General features: G+C 41.8%; 1 pseudogene; it reads left to right on the forward strand.

Moving 5' to 3' along the window:
* Window positions 1–569: 569 nt before the first annotated feature.
* LOC110543141 (malignant T-cell-amplified sequence 1-like) lies at window positions 570–1,131 on the forward strand (annotated as a pseudogene).
* Window positions 1,132–15,286: the final 14,155 nt, after the last annotated feature.

A 15,286-nucleotide genomic window follows, 5' to 3' on the forward strand; every position in this document is an offset into this window, starting at 1 on the left:
TGGTTGGGTAGCTTGGCATTCTTGTAGCAGTGAGATGTCTCTGATTCTTTTGCCTGACCTTGGGACTCTTTTCCTTTTATAGAGTTGCCTTGTCTGACCTTGATGTGAGAATGTGTGCCTGGTCTTGTTGTAGCTTGCTGTGCTGTAGTTGGTTGGTGTTCCTGGAGGGCCTACTATTTTCTAGGGGGAGAGAAATGAGAGAGTTGGATTCAGGATGGAGTGGGGGGATGGACTGGCGGAAGGAAAGGGAGGCTGCAGTTGGGATATAGTGTATGAAAGAGGAGTGAATGGAAAAAAATGATCGTGAGAGAATAAAAAATAGTTTTTGCAGAAATGACTACAAGGATAGAAGATTATTGACAGTGAATAAAATCATAACCAACCAAGACATAGCTCTTCCATGTGTATCCAACCATGAACTACAAGGAGAATATGACTTCAGTAGTCCTATGCATTCCTGGCTATCAGTGCCAGCCTTCCTCATGGAAGAGGACAAGCTGGACCCTTCCTAACTCAATTTCCTTGTCATTCTGGGCTCTTCCCTATCATTTTCTCCTTAACTTTAGATCATGTTCAAGAAATTTGATGAAAAAGAAAAATCTGTCCAGCTGCATCCACTTGAAACCATTGGTTATTAAAGGGTATTAAAAATCAATTGATATCGCAATTTCCAAGGATCGAGGCATAGCTTAATAAAATTATGCCAAATAAAGATATGGTGAAAATTGTCCGATGCCGTGAACACATAGAAATCCTTATGGTAAATGGAGAATTTCTTTGTTTAGATAAGAGAAGAGCCTTTTCATTCAACCCTAAGATTACTTCACAAATATTCTTTTATCTTGCCACATCAGCAGGTTAATAAAGAAGCCATCAAATTTGTGCTCAGTGGAGCAAATACCACGAGTCCAGGCTTACCTTTTCCTGTAGCTAGGCTTTACTCAGCTGCTGTAGATAATTGTTGATGCAATCCTGGCAGAAGGAAAGCAACATGCTTTATATGTTGGAGTCATAAAGATGTCTGCAGAAGATACTGAGAAAGTCAACAAAGGCATTAAAAATATCCTTTATCTGAATGATGGGCTGTGGCATATGAAGAATATAAATGAACCACAAAAGGAATGCTCTTAGGCTGAATATTAATATTGTGCGGCGTCTGCCTTTGTATCTATGTGTGACAGCATGAAGGCAAAACCTCTGTGGTTGTGCTGAATAAATTATTTGGATGTTAAAATCTTGCCAGGTACAGTGGCACATTCCTATTATTCCACCACTTGGGTAGGCAGATGCCGGCTAATCTCTGTGAGTTCCAGACCAGCTTGGTCTACAAAGAGAGTCTAGGACAGCCAAGGCTACAGAGAGAAACCCTATGCTGAAACACCCACCAAAAAAATCTTATGCACCAACATTCAGAGTTTAGATAGCCAAACTTAGATTGAAAATGTCTCTTTCTTTCTTTTTACATTTTATTTTATTTATTTTAAAAAATATTTTATTTATTTATTTGCTTTGTTATTTCTACTTCTTTATTTGTGTATGTGTGCACATGCATGTGTGAGCACGTGTGGAAGTCTGAGGACAGCTTGTGGGGACTCACCTTTCTCCTTCTACTATATGGGTCCTGGGAGTTGAACTGAGGTCATCTGGCTTGTCAGCAAGTGCCTTTAACTTACTGAGCCACCTTGCCAGCCCAGAAAATGTCCCTTTCTTAAAATTAGAAACATAGGAGGTGACTTAATACCTCTGCATAAGATGGATTTCTCTGGGGCATGTCAGGATTACGTGTATCTGCAAATGGGATGGGTGGTCATGGTGAGGCAGAAGAGTGACCTCCAAGGCTCTAACAAACATAGTGGTATCAAAAGGACAAACAAGCAACCTGCCCTTAATTCCTGGACCATCTGGCGTAAAATCTCAGCCCCTTGATTGTTAGGAATGTTGCTGACTCTGCACTACCTGCCCTTGCCTGCCAAAATAAAGGAGGCAAGTCAGGGTCACATTTTTCTTGGCATTGTCTACTCCTTCAGTTCAGCACATACTTCTGTGTATGATTTCCAGGTTACTACAATTACAAATCCCTCGTATAGCTTGGCATTGTTCTCACAGAGTGCGGTAGTGTTGTCTAATAACTAGGTACTAGAACATCAGTCTCAGGAAAGCCTGCAGTCTACTTTATCATCCTAAGAAAACTGGCTTTCTGGTCATTAAGACATCACACACTGTGATGGAGAAAAAGTCTGTGGTAGTCTGTACTGCCTGCACATACCAATGAACATGTGTCTCTCTCTTTCTCTAGGACTTCAGGGCAACCTTAAATGTACATGCCATTATGTCTAACTTTGTCCAGGGAAACCCAGGCTGCTTGATCTTATTCCCTGTCCAAGGGGTTCTTTGGACTGCAAAATTCAAAGATACTCTGGCAGGGAACCAGGGATCCCCCACAAGGAGGCTACTGCCTGCTTGTAGGCCTGAGTCAGCCAGGCTGGTGACAGAGGAAATAAAGCAGAAAAAATCTTTATCTGAATATTTGAGTCCAGGCTTCTGCTTTCTTTGGTTCTCCTGTGAGAGATGGTACTTTATATCCTTATGATTATTATTTTTATACTAAGGGATGAGTTGCCAATTCAGCCATGTTCCATCATGCAGGCTCACCCCAACTTAGAAGAACACAGAGACCTTTGCTGAGATTTGGTGAAGAGGAGTTACTGCTGGTATCTTTTCCCAACTCAAATCAGCAAGAATGAAGGGAAGAATGAATTGCTTGGATGGATAAATGAGCAAAGGAATGGGTTTTGCATTATTCACAATAACAAAAATGGGATGGGTAGCGAAGGATGTGATAAGTTGCTTATATTTGTGTGGTCCAGGCTGTATATTCCTTCTGCCTTTTACCCATTGCCCTGAGAAGAGAGGAGAATCTATGAAAAAGCATTTCACATTCATGAAATGAACAGGTTGCTCTTAGATCCTCTACATGAAGAGATGGCCTAAGAACATGATATCTTCATGTCTCACTTTAAGTAGATATGATAAAGAATGTATAATGTGACTCCTCTTTATGCTTTGGCTCTCATAGCCAAAGATTCAGGAATGGATTCCACTCCTCAATACCTCCAGCTGCACTGTATTGTATGGTACCAATGGCATCCTGATTAGCATTTAATGGATCTTCTGTAAAATAAAATGTAGTTAAAATTACATCAAATTAATTTCCTCTATGACAGGAGCCCCATTTCAAGTACTCAGTATCTAACTGTAGCTAGTAGCACCACCATCAGAATCCATCTGAATTTTGGTCATTATTTTAACAGTGAGTGATTCTAAGCAGAGATGCCGATGTCTAGTGACATCATGATGTCTGTTGATTCAGCCCATCCCACCCATGCATAAGCTCAATCAACTATTAGAATAAAATAAACTACCACTTGTCCCTTCTAGATTTCAGTCTGTTGACTCAAAGGTGGCAAGCTTCTTCTGTAGCATGACACAATAAATATTTTCAGTCTCAAGGGTTAACATTTACAATCTCTTATTGTGCTTCCCCTTTTATGTAAAGGAACTTTTTCCAGGTGCACACTTAACGTTGTTGCCCAGGTTGATCTCAATCTCCTAGTTTCAAGTAATCCTCCTGCCTTACCCACCAGCCAGCCAAACAGTACTTGGTAAGATTAAAACTATTATGAGCTCCTGAGACAAAGACATCCCACAAACAGAACTGTCCTGCAAGTCATAGGACAGTGATATTTTGATTGATGTGTAGAGAGAAGTAATGCTGCCTGAGAATTTCACTTACTGAAAACAAATGATGCATTGCCATTTGTGTCATGGAAGAGGGGAAGGGGTTCCATATAGTGGAGAACCCTATGCTAACTCCAGCAGAAGAGAACAGCAAAAGACTCTGGGGAAGGCTGGGGTCTGTGGGGACGGGAATGGGACAGAAGGTCTGATCTTGACCCAGGTGCCTGGCCACCTCGCTTGGTGTAAGAACAATGGGCCCCAACACTCTTCTCACCTTATCTCCCGGTCTCCCGTCATCTCTCAGTAGGCCTTCTATGAGGGTGAACAACAGTTGTCTAGTCTCCAGGTTGAGAATGGTCGTCCTGGTCTCTGCATCTGTGAGTAGAATATGCAGGAATTGCTCCAACAGGAGCAGAACCAGGATCTGCTCCACAGACCGTGTCTGTGGCTTCAGCCATTGGGAACAAAGTTCCCAGAGTTTGCAGAATGCTTCTCAAGGCCCATCTGCGTCTTCATGCTGGAACTGCCTGAAGAGCTTGCGGGTGGCCTCGCAGGGTGTGTTGTGCTCTTGAAGGTGAGGATCCTGGTGGCACAGTGAGGAGGCCTGAGTGGTAGAGTGGCTCTGTGCAGCTATTGTTCCCCTTGCCTGGCTGCTCACAGCTTATGTGGGGCCTGAGGTCTCAGGTCTCAGCTGTTTTGCTGAGCCTTCAACAGGGACGCTACCTGCAGGAGAGGAGAAGACGCCTCACAGAGACCACTTATGTCAGCCTGCCCACCATTGCTCTGTGCAACATAGATTCTCCTCTGTGCCATGTGAACATTTGCCATCCCATGCAACAAGGGAGCTCACTCAGTGGGTCCGACGTGGTGGATGCTGCTCTAGGAAGTACTCCGCATGCGTGGCACTATCTCCTGTGAGCAGCCATGGGAGGTTATGCCTGATCTTTACTTCTGCAGAGACCCAGAGGAGAGTGAGAAGGAGGAGCAGGTTGCTGCTGAGAAGGCCGTGACCAAGGAGGAATTCCAGGATGAATGGACTGTGCCAGCTCCTGAGTTCACTGTTGCTCAGCCTGAGGTAGCAGACTAGTCTGAGGGTGTGCAGGTGCCCTCTGTACCCATCCAGAAGTTCCCTACTGAAGACTGGAGTGCCCAGCCAGCCACTGAGGACTGGTCAGCAGCTCCCACAGCACAGACCACCTAGTGGGTTGGAGCCATCACTGAGTGGTCCTGAGCTCCTCTGCACACACCTGAGCAAAGGGGGGGGAAGGTGGATGCAAAATAAAGTTCCTAAAAGCTTAAAAAAATTCAAGGCAGGGTTACTGAAGGCAGGAACCATGGACAGATTCTGTTTGTTGGTGACTCACAAACTTCCTTATACAGCCAAGGCATTCTATAGAGGGATAGGCTAGGACCTCTTGCATCAACTAATAATCAAGATAATCTCTGAGAGACACATACATAGGCCAATCTGATGGAGGCAATTTCTCAACTGAAATTCATTTTTAGGTGATTCTAGGCTGTGCCATGCTGGCAGTTAATGTTAACTGGGACACCACCTCACCATCTCAACCCTTACATTAACAAATCATATCTTTCCCGCTGCCTATGTGAAAGAATACAGGTTACTAAAGACCACTTTTCTATCTCATCTGTGTTTTATGACATTACTGGTAAGCTCTGAAGTTTTGATATGTCTATATTCTAGGGCTCACAGACAATTTTGGTATGAAGTTAAAGACCTTAAAGTGAGAGGAGGTTGGAATCTACAGTTTTCTGCCACTCAAGTGTCAAGAAAGTCAAGATATTTTAGTGCAATTTCTGAGGCTACACAGATGGTTTCATAAATGTCTTTATAGGTCTCAAGACTTAGATGACCCCATGTGCTATGGGTCCTCTCCTCTCTCTTAGCCTTCCTTGGCTGAGACAATTCCTGTACCCATCCACTTCTCTGAAGGAGCTCAGGGATGAGAAACACAAATGACTCTCACCAGGTATGGTAGTAAAAGCACTTGGGAGGCTAAAACAGGAAGAGCATATGTTTAAGGTCAGTCTGAATAACTTTGTGTGTGGAGACATAGAATGGCTATTTGACTCCTGCCTACTTGGAATCAATGATGCACATTGTGCCTTCCATGGTACAGTGAGTTTCCATCCCTGGACCGCAGGTGCTGCTTTGAGCTTTGTAGAGGTTTGTTCAACCGTTTAGATTTGGCAAGGTATGCATATGAGAACTTGCCTCCCACTTACCTGAGAACTGTCCTCCCACTTTTTTAGAATTTCCTTGAGAACATCCTGCTTTGTTATTTTCACTGAAACTAGTTCCTCCCCCGGAGTTGCCCATTCTTACTCTTTATAAGCTGTAACCTAAAGTGCAATAAACTGAGACTTGATCAGAATTCTGTCTTGTCTCCATTCTTCGTGTCTTCTGTTCCATCCCATTCCCACACCCCTCTCCAGGTTCCACGCTGACAGTCCTGCGGGTCGGGATAAACTGGCGCCCAACGTGGAGGCCTGGATACGGAAGATTCTGTGAGGAACACTGAGAGTGCAAGGCAGGCGAAGAAGTGAGAAGAAGAACCTCAGGGGGCAGCGGGAGCCTGTCGCAGCGCTCAGTCTGAGGTAAGAATTGGCGATCATGGTACAGTATTTAAGCCAGCATAAAAATCTGAACAAGTAACAGAGGCTTTCAAGGCGCAAGGGGTAAAGATTAAATCAAAGCATCTATTTAGATTTTTCAGTTTTATTAAAGACGTTTGTCCATGGTTTCCTGAAGAAGGAGCAATTAAGGTAAGACGTTGGTCTCCAGTTGGAGATGCGTTGCAAGATTTTTATAGTACTTTTGGACCTGACAAGGTTCCAGTCATAGCTTTTTCATATTTCAATCTCATAAAAGAATTAATTGAGAGTAGGGAACATTGCTCAAAAACTGTGGCTGCTGCTGCAAAATTTGAGAGTTTCAAAGCTGCAAGCCACTGGGGTCAAAAATTTTCTGATCCTGTCAGTTTCTGCCTCCCTGAAACTCCTAGGATAGGGGAACGGGAATGAGAATCGGTTTTAGTAGCCTTTCTGGAACTTCTGTGGCAGAGAAGTCCGGGAAAAGCCAGGTTTTTTGGTTTTAGTTCGTCTCTGTGTATAATTAATTGTCTTTTTCTTGGTGTTGTGCCCGGAGGAGTTACTGTTTCATTTCTGTGATTAATTATTTGTGGTTTTGAGTCTACTTGAAAGTGCTTGATTTTACCTTTGTTCAAAATTGCAGCTATTTTCGTTCCTGTGATTTCAGTTTTGTCCCGGGATATTAGCACAGGTACAGGCTATTTATTGTCTTTAGTTTCACTTTTGCCTGAGGCGGCAAAAACAAAATGCAAAACTTTTAACCTGGAAAACTGACACCCCTGTATGGGTTGATCAGTGGCCTTTGAACTCGGAAAAATTGACAGCACTTCAGACGCTAGTGCAGGAGCAATTAATGGCTGGTCATATAGTAGAAAGTAACTCTCCATGGAATACAAATTGTATTTATCATCAAAAAGAAATCAGACAAATGGAGATTGTTACAAGATTTGCGTGCAGTTAACGCCACCATGGTTCTTATGGTAGCCCCTGCAACCTGGACTTCCGACACCTGTAGCCATCCCTCAAGGGTATTATAAAATGATTATAGACTTAAAAGGTTGTTTTCTTTACAGTTCCTTTGCATCCAAATGATCAAAAGCGTTTCGCCTTCAGTGTACCATCAATTAACTTTAAGGAACATGTGAAAAGATATCATTAAAATGTGTTGCCTCAGGGTATGGCAAATAGTCCAACTTTATGTCAAAAATTTGTAGCTTTGGCTATACAAAGAGTTAGAAACAATTGGAAAAAATTTATATTATTCAATATATGGATGATATACTACTGGCAGGCAATGAGAAAAATTCAGTTTTAAAATGTTTTGCAGATTTAAAAACAGCTTTAAAAATTTCAGGACTGCAAATTGCACCCAAAAACGGTCAGCTTCAAGATCCTTATAAGTATTTGAAATTTCAGATTAATGGACCAAAAATTATAAATAAAAAGGCAACTTTTAGAATAGATAATTTAAAGACACTTCATGATTTTCAAAAATTGCTAGGTGATATTAATTGGTTACAACCTTATCTAAAATTAACCACAAGTGAATTAAAACCCTTATTTGACATTCTAAAAGAAGATAATGATCCTAAGTCTCCTAGAGCTCTTACTTCAGAGGGACGCTTAGCCCTTAAAAAGGTTAAAAGTGTTTATTGCATCGCAATTCGTTACTTGTGGTGATTATTCCAAACCTTTAATGCTTATCATATTCAGCACCACTGTTACACCCCAACTGCAGTGTTTTGGCAAGGAGCACCAATTATATGGGTGCACCTTCCCTCTTCTCCTAGCAAGGTAATATATCCATATTATAATGCAATTGCAGATATTATTTTATTAAAAGAGATACTAGCAAAAAATTATTTTGGCATAGAACCTGACGTAATTATTCAGCCCTATTTTAAAACACAGGTAGATTGGTTTTTTGTAACAATTTTGTAACTTGCATGCTTTTGTGTTTCCCCGAAAGACTTCTTTGCAACCTCTTGCAAATGCATTTACTATATTTACAGATGGATCTTCTAATGGCCAAGCGGCATATGTTTTTAATAAACAAACTATAACTTTTCAAACCTCGCTAAAATCAGCTCAGCTTGTAGAATTGCAAGCTATTATTGCTGTATTTTCAGCCTTTCCTAATAAAGCTTTAAATATTTATACAGATAGTGCTTATTTGGCTCATTCAATTCCTATTTTAATAAGTTCAGCAAAAATAAAACATGTTTCTGATACAGCAAAATTATTCTTACAATGTCAGTCTCTAATTCAAAAACGTTCCCAGCCTTTCTATATTGGTCATATTCGAGCTCATTCAGGGCTACCTGGTCCATTAGCAGAAGGTAATTTTAAAGCTGATTTGGCAACTAAAATTATTGGCTTTAACATGCAACATACAAAGGACAATCTTTCACAGGCTATGGAAGCTCATAAAATTCATCATCTTAATTCTCATACTTTACGATTAATGTTTAAAATTTCTGAAGAACAAGCCAGACAAATTGTTAAACAATGCCATTCCTGTGTGACAGTTTTGCCCACACCTCACCTAGGAGTAAATCAGAGGACAAATACCAAACACTGTTTGGCAGATGGATGTTACACATAAAAACAAATTTGGTAATTTAAAATATGTTCATGTTAATATTGACACTTTTAGTGGATTTATTTTTGCCACCCTACAATCTGGGGAAACAGGTAAACATGTCATAGCTCGTTTACTTTCAGCATTTGCAGTGATGGGATTACCTCAACAAATTAAAACTGACAATGGCCCTGGTTATACTGGAAAAACTTTTCAACAATTTTGTATTAAGCTTAATATTAAACATACCACTGGAATTCCATATAATCCACAAGGACAGGGCATGGTAGAACAGGCTCATTTATCTATTAAAAATACTCTTGAAAAATTAAAAAGGGGTAATGGTACCCAACGAAAGGATCACCACGAAATCTTGTATCATATTGTCTCTTTATTTTAAATTTTTAAAATTTATACAAAGATGGTCATTCAGCAGCTGAATGATTCTGGCATACAAATAAACTCATGCTACTGTTCTCTGGAAGGATCCTTTGGATAATAAATGGCATGGCCCAGACCCAGTCCTAATATGGGGCAGAGCTGCAGTTTGTGTTTATTCCAGACAAATGGATGCAACACGATGGTTACCTAAAACGGCTTATAAAGGAAACAGATAACAACAGTGTATCCAGGGAAAGGGAAGTCCCTGAGAATGCCTCTTTCTCCTGTCTTACAGAAAAAGAAAAATGAATTGGATCATCATCTGGATGACATTAACTGTGGCTTCACTAGGATGGGGAATGGAAGATCAACACTCAAATCCACAGGAGCCACTTAATCTCACTTGGTTAATCTTGGGACCAGAAGGAGAAGCTGTCTTTAGTGTCTCTAAAATTGCACCTAAGGGGACCTGGTTTCCTGATATACTAATTCCATCTTCCAAGTTATTTTCAGATTGCGGTTATTGGGCAAACAGTTGGGGTTACTTCTATGTCTGTCCAGCTGAGAATAGTAGAAAGAGAGGATGTGGAGGACCAGGAGACACCTATTGTGCCAAGTGGGGATGCGAGACCACAGGCCGTGTACAGTGGAGACTTCCCAGATTTATAGACTCCATAAAAGTAAATATAAAAGATCTTAAGGATGGTGAGCTACGTGCCTTTAGTTGTTTTAGAGGTACACCCACCTTAAATATTTCATTTACGGAGTCAGGAAAGAAGAAAAACTGGGACACGGGACTATCCTGGGGAATTAGAATTTACAAAAAACTCAGCAAACACCCTGGTACTGTTTTTACTATAAGATTACTCAGTCAGTTACAGATAAAACAGTGGGAATAGGACAAAATCTGGTTCTGGCTCCAGTTCTAAAACCTCTACCAGAACCTACCACCCTACCCCAGGTTTAACACCTGTTCCTAAAGTAACTCCCATATCAGATAAGTCTACTGAGGATTCTCTTTTAGAACTTATACAGCATACTTTTCTTAACCTTAATGAATCTAGACCTGGTTTAACAAACTCCTGTTGGCTTTGCTATAATGCAAAACCTCCCTGCTATGAAGGAATTGCTGTTTTAGGTAGTTTTTCTATTTCATTAGATCATAGCTCATGTAGATGGCTGCAAGCCACTCAAGTTCGCCTAACCCTACATTCTGTCCAAGGACAGGGAATATGTATTGGTAAAGTTCCTACTTCACATAAATATCTATGTAATGAAACCTTTAAGAGTATAAATGCCTCAAAAGCAGGACAATATATAATTCCTCCAAACAATACTTGGTGGGGTTGTTCCGACAGCCTCACCCCCTACTTTTCTGTGCATTTGTTTTATGATTCTTACTGTGTTTTAGTACAATTAATGCCAAGATTAACATATTATTCCTCTGATCATTTTTCTCGTCTTTGGGACCCAAAACAGAATCAAGCTTTGCTACGCCCTAAAAGAGAACCACTTACCACAGTTACAGTGGCTGTTCTTCTGGGCTTGGGCCTAACTGGAGCTGGAACAGGAATTTCTTCTTTAGTTTCGCAGGACAGATATTATGATCAACTGAGATCGCCAATTGATCTAGATATTGAAAGAATGAAAACTGCTATCTCCCACTTACAAAAATCTTTAACCTCTCTTTCAGAAATTGTGTTACAAAATACAAGAGGACTAGACCTTTTATTTGCTCAGCAGGGAAGGCTCTGTGCTGCCCTAAAAGAGGACTGTTGTTTCTATGTAGACCATTCAGGAGTAGTAAAGGATTCCAATGAAAAAGGTCAGGGAAGGCTTGGAGCAGAGAAAACATCTGAGGGAACAAGAGACTTGGCTTAAAACTTCTCCTTGGCTTATTACCCTTTTCCCTCCATTTTAGGACCCCTGATAGGCTTGCTTATTTTGCTTTCCCTCTGTCCAATACTGTTTAATAAGCTCATGGCTTTCCTTAAGCAGCAGATTGATGCCATCAAGGCAAAACCCGTACAGGTCCATTACCACAGGCTGGAAAAGGCAGATGTAGGCCTCTTTGAGACCTCTCTTACAGAATACTGACTATCCCATTGAGCTGAACCGGTTAGCCAGTGACGGGTACGAGAATCCACAGTGATCTTTTTCGCCGCCCTTGCATCCTAAGACAGGAGCTCAGCCAATAGCTGCTGATGTATCCAGTGACGGGCTAGCAAGGGTTAAAGATCCAGGATTCCAACCTAAGACAGGCACGGTTCCCTTGGGATCACAGCCTTGAAAAAATATTAAAAAGGGGGACCTGTGTGGAGCCATAGAATGGCTGTTTGACTCCTGCCTACTTGGAATCTATAATGCACATTGTGCCTTCCATGGTACAGTGAGTTTCCATCCCTGGACCGCAGGTGCTGCTTTGCGCTCTGTAGAGGTTTGTTCAACCATTTAGATTTGGCAAGGTATGCATATGAGAACTTGCCTCCCACTTACCTGAGAACTGTCCTCCCACTTTTTTAGAATTTCCTTGAGAACATCCTGCTTTGTTATTTTCACTGAAACTAGTTCCTCCCCCGGAGTTGCCCATTTTAAGCTGTAATGGGCTCTTTATAAGCTGTAACCTAAAGTGCAATAAACTGAGACTTGATCAGAATTCTGTCTTGTCTCCATTCTTCGTGTCTTCTGTTCCATCCCATTCCCACACCCCTCTCCAGGTTCCACGCTGACAGTCCTGTGGGTTGGGACAATTTTGAAATGTGAAGCTCAGGTTGGAATGTGTAGAAAGATCCTATCTTAAAAGTAAAACAAACTAAAATACTCAATAACAACAATAAGACACAATGGCCAAGTCTTAACAGCTCATTAATGGAGGTAATAGCGTGCTGAGGAGCATGTGATTCCATTTCCAGCAACACACATATACACAGAATTCCCTCTCTCTCTCTCTCTCTTCCAGTCTACAACTGAAAATCCACCTTTACTAAGTGGGAATCTGAACTTCATGCCAGACTGATGGTTTAGTATGATGAACTGCTACCTGTGTGATCTTGAGCCCCCGTGTCTCTATCTGCAACATGTCATTTGCTATGGGATCTCTTTCATAAAACATTCTGAGTCCAGTTTTATAGAAAATATAAACATAGTTGTTTCAGGCATCTGATTGTGATAAGTGAGGCCCACATTCCAATGTCAGGAATGAAAGAAAGTCATGAGGGCCTGTGAAGTTGAAATTTTTAAAGGAGTCACAGGCAGAAAAGATATACTCTGGTAGTATGAACGAGATGTCCCACATAAGTCTGCGGTATTTCAAAACTTGGTTCCTAGTTGGTAGCTGTTTTGGAAAATCCATTGTCCCAGTAAGCCCCATGATATTCATTAGGTTTCCCTTTGGAACCTGAATACTGAAAAAGTACAACTGTGAACCACTTGAGAGCAGGGTATCTCAGTTAGCAAAGCCAGCCATGAAGGAGACAAGTGAGGGCCATTTCTCTGGACTTGGGACAAAGAAGAGCTCTGGAATCACCTCACTGATGCTGGCAGCATGGAGCATAGCCACAGTTAAGAATTTCTATCCAGACCTAGCAGCTATTAGCCTTAATTTCAGGTTTTAGGCAGCTTGATGCAGGATGATTGCAAATATAAGGCCTCCCAGGCCAGACTAACTTCAAGGCAGATGTAAGCAATTTAGTGAGGCCTTGTGTCAAAATGTAAGAGTAAGTTGAGTGACACACACCACCATTTAAAAGGTAGAAGCAAGAGAGATCAAGGCCATCTTTGGCTAGCCATCACAGGCTACATGAGACTCTGTCTAAACAAACAAGAAAACAAACAAGCAATCCAGTTTTTAAAAACCGCAGAGGCTGGTCATGGTGGTGAATGCCTTGGGAGGCAGATCTCTATGAGCCTGTTCTTCAGAGTGAGTTCCAGGCCACTCAGGGATACACAGAGAGGCTCAATGCTAGGAGTGGGACAGGTGGTTTTCCCCAGGGTATACCAATTGGTTACCCAGTGCCAGCCCTGAAAAATGTACACAAAAGTAAGTTTATTCAGATTGAATTGGTTTAATTTAAAATTGTAAAGAAATAATTATAGATTGGCAAGCAGTTGAAACAAACAACTAAACTTTATCTTTACCTGTCTTCCTGAATTTTCAAACAACACCTTGCAAAACTTTCGAACAATATCCCAACTAGAGCACTGAGGTCAATACTGCCCATGTACAGAATGGTTTGTGACATGAATATCCCGACAGTTGGCCACTTATGGCTTCCCTCAACACCTTCCAAGCTGCCTGTATTCACCACATGAGCCAACAACCACTCATCTCCCTCCATTTCTATCATGCTGTCATTTGAAGACCATTTTAGTTTTTGTTTTCAAAGTGCTAAAGGGGTTTTAGACATGGTATCACAGACCATGGGGCCTTTTACAGTTGATACCATTTTTGCTTCAAATCATTCTGGGGAGAGTCATGCTAATTCTCCTGTGTACCAATGCCGTCCTCTGACCTCCACACACTAATATATGTAATTCAGAAACTAAAAATAAATGCAGTTTTTCTGCCCTGGACAACCCTAGAGCAGAGGAGGCTTGTTCTCTGACCTCTGGTTCTCATCTATCTCCTTTCTCTCTCAGTTCCTCAGCCTCAATTTTTTCTCCTTTCCCCCAGAGCCAGGTTTTGACCATTTCCAGCCAGTGGCCATAGGCACAGGAATATTCTGGCATGTTCCACCCGATGTCCCTCAGTGTGATGTGTGCCTTTGAAGACAGATTAGAACCTGTATTTTGCACAATCATAGCAAAGGCGAATAGAGGACAGGAATAGAAAAGGGCCCTAAAAGGTTAAGTTCTGACACCTGATAAGGAGCCAGAAGAGGCCGGGCTGAGTGGGAAGGGCCTATCTGCCACTGGGATGTAGGCACAGGGAAAGAGACAGCAAGAGAAGCAGACCAGCTCTGCAGGTGAGAGGATTCAGGAAATCAGAAAGCTTCCCAGATTCTTCTTGGTTTTTTGTTTGTTTGTTTGTTTTTGTTTTTGTTTTTTTTTCAAGGCTAGGCTGGCAAGAAACACTCTGTCACCCTGACTCAGCTTTTGAAATATGCTAGGATAAAAGGTCTACACGATGTTCAGCTTTTAAATGTCATTTTAAATAACCAGACATAGTTATTTAAATAAATATTGTGGAGAGCTACACTTGAGTATCCTTATCAAAAAATTTAAGAATGCTCTTTGATGGCTTCCTGTTTAGGCTGTTACTTTGATGGGGAGGAGATATGAAGCTGGAGTGGGGAAGGAGTTGTCACCAAAGTCTTCTATGTCTCTTTTTTTCAACTGTGAGTCTGCAGTCATCAATACCATGCCCTTCACAATCAGCAGGAACGCGATCATGGGCTTCCAAAATGGTCTCTGGTGACAGCGCAGACCCCAGGCATCCACATGGTCTCTGGCATCGGGCAGGGAGTGCAAGTGGGTAAGGACTCATTTGTCTTTATGGGGCTGGCCACCGGGAATTTGGCCATGATCCAGTGAGCATATGGGCAAAACAAAGCAACTTTTGTCATGATATTGATGGCTTCTGTGACAACCCCTATCCCCACTCCAGCTTCAGCCCCCTCCCCCAAATAAAAGTAACAGCCAGGACAGAAAGCCATCAAAGAAAACTTTTTTGGGTTTTTTATTGTTTTTCAAGACAGGGTTTCTCTGTGTGTAGACTTGGCTGTCCTGGACTCACTCTGTAGACCAGGCTGGCCTCTAACTCACAGAGATCCGCCTCTGTCTGTCTCCCAAGCAAATTGTGTAAATTGTGTAAATTGTGATAATCCTCCCTATGCTTCACCCAAAGTTTGGCTGTAAGTCTCAGCATTTGCTTAGATGCCCTGTTGGGTGGAGGCTTTCAGAGGATCCTCTATAATAAGCTCCCATCCTGCTTCCTCTCTTCTACCACTTCTGGTGTCCATCCTGTTTGCCATT

Source organism: Meriones unguiculatus, chromosome X, assembly GCF_030254825.1.
Source record: "Meriones unguiculatus strain TT.TT164.6M chromosome X, Bangor_MerUng_6.1, whole genome shotgun sequence".
Lineage (NCBI taxonomy): Eukaryota > Metazoa > Chordata > Mammalia > Rodentia > Muridae > Meriones > Meriones unguiculatus.